The sequence below is a fragment of the Saccopteryx leptura genome, chromosome 1 (genome assembly GCF_036850995.1).
Source record: "Saccopteryx leptura isolate mSacLep1 chromosome 1, mSacLep1_pri_phased_curated, whole genome shotgun sequence".
NCBI lineage: Eukaryota > Metazoa > Chordata > Mammalia > Chiroptera > Emballonuridae > Saccopteryx > Saccopteryx leptura.
In genome coordinates, this window is record NC_089503.1 from 334,099,432 (window position 1) to 334,101,837 (window position 2,406).

Consider the following 2,406-nt stretch of genomic DNA (forward strand, 5'->3'; position numbering starts at 1 on the left):
TCAATCTCACCCTTTATGTTCAACAAAATCTGCTTTATATATTTAGGTGTTCCTATATTAGGTGCATGAATATTTACAATGGTTATATCCCCCTGTTGGATTGCTCCCTTTATTATTACGTAGTGACTTTCTTTATTCCTTACTACATAACCTTTATTTTAAAGGCTATTTTGTCAGATATAAATATTGCTACCCAGCTTGTTTTTCATTTCCATTCACATGAAATACTTTTTCCATCCCTTCACTTTCAGTTTCATCTATTGTTCTGAGGTAGATCTCTTATAGATAGCATATTTATGGGTCCTGTTTTCTTATCCATGCAGCTACCTTATGTCTTTTAATTCAAGCATTTAATTCATTTACATTTAAGATTATTATTGATATGTACTTATTTATTGCCATTTTATTCTTTAAATCTACAATTCTCTTTCTCTTGATTTATTTTTTCCCTTGCTCTTTTTATAGCATGCCCCTTAACATTTCTTGCAGTACTGGTTTGGTTGTAATGAATTCCTTGAGTCTTCAAGGGAATTTTTTTTTTTCTGGGAAGGTTTTTATTTCTCCTTTAATTTTAAATGATAGCCTTGCTGGATAAAGTCATCTTGATTGTAAGTTCTTGTTTTGCATCACTTTGACTATTTCTTGCCAATCCTTTCTGGCCTGAAGTGTTTCTGTTGAGAAGACTAATGTCATCCTTATGGGAGCTCCTCTGTAAGTAATTAACTGCTTTTCTCTTGCAGCTTTTAGTATTCTTTCTTTGTCTCTTAACTTTGGCATTTTAGTTATGATGTGTCTTGGTGTAGGCCTCTTTGGTTTTCTCTTTAATGAGACTGTCTGTGCTTATTAAAACTTGTGTGACTTTTTTCTTCATCAATTTAGGGAAATTTTCAGCCACTATTTCTTCAAACATGTTCTCTATCCCTTGTTTGTTCTCTTTTCCTTCAAGAAACTCTGTGATGCAGATGTTTTCTCTCTTTATGTTGTCACAGAAGTCTCTTAGAGTTTTCTAAGTCTATTTGAGCCTCTTTCCTCTTTGTTGCTCTACTTCTATGCTTTTATTTTTCTTATCCTCTAAATCATTGATTCAATCCTCTGCTTCATCCAGCCTGCTGTTGATTTCTTCTAATGAAGTCTTCATTTCTGATATTGTATTTGTCATTTCTGTCTGTTTCTTTTTATTATTTTAATGTCCTTTTTGATGCTTGCTATCTCTGTGTTTAAGTTTTCATTGTGACCATCCATTGTTGCCCTAAGATCCTTGAGCATCCTAAAAATCATTATTTAAAAATCTGCATCTGGTACTTTGGTTATTTCCATTTCATTTAGTTCTTTTTCTGGATATTTCTCTTGTTAATTTATTTGGGTCATATTTTTTTTGTCTGCCCATTTTGTCTGTGTATTAGATAGTGCTATCTGATTCTGAAGTTTACTGTGGTGTCTTTATGAAGAGGCTGGGCTTGGTGGTACTGACCTCCAGGCTACCTGATTTCCTTGTTCTAGAAATGCTTTTGAGGGTAGTATTACCCTTCTGATGTGAGTATTGAATTCAGTTGGTCCTTTCATGGGTGCAGTTGGTCCTTTCAGGCTGGCTGGCTCTAAGGGTCAACCTTGATCATGTATATTAGACACTGTGCAGTGTCTGTCCTATTGAATGTATTTTTTCTCCACAGTGTTTGGTGCCTGCTGGACTCTTCCTTTGGGCATGCTGCTTGTAGAGTTAACTGAGTCTAGCATTGGAGCAGTCTGCACCCACTACTGGTTGTATTGATTCTAGGTATTCTTAGGTTGGCATCAGCCATTGTTTGTAACCTGCTGTGGGTTACTTGTCTGGAGCTACTGTTCTGTTCACTGTTAGTGTCTGCGTTTTCTGTGCCTGGGTAGTATGGGAGGAACCAACTTGTGTATAAAGATCAGATTCCACTTGCTTAGAGATGACAGCAGCTCCATAAAAGCCTCTAGCTCTGTAATATTTGCCTCTACTTTTAGGTGTTCCACCTCCTCTTGAAGCTGCCTGGTCTCCCCACAGAGTCTTCTGTAGTAAGACTGTGTAGTATGGGCTTATACTAGCCTCACCCAACCAACCCCTCTACAGGTTACAAGCCTATAGGTTAGGGCAGCTGAGGTTGGGAATACAACATTAGTGGGACCTCCACTTTAGGGATCTCTTGGTCAGCAGCTCAGTATGGGAAATGTGGCCCCTAAATCAGAGCCTAATCCCTCAGCCACTGCTCGATACTCAAATTTTATTTCTCCCCAGTAAAGTGAGCAGCAGGTTCAGATTGAGTGGAGCCAACAGTTCCCTCTGAAGAAGTTTTTCCAGCTGGTGAGACTCTGATCTCAGGGAGAGGGACTGAGAGATTCCTCCAGTGGGGCTGAATCTCCCCCCACCCAGAAAGTGGCTAAGCC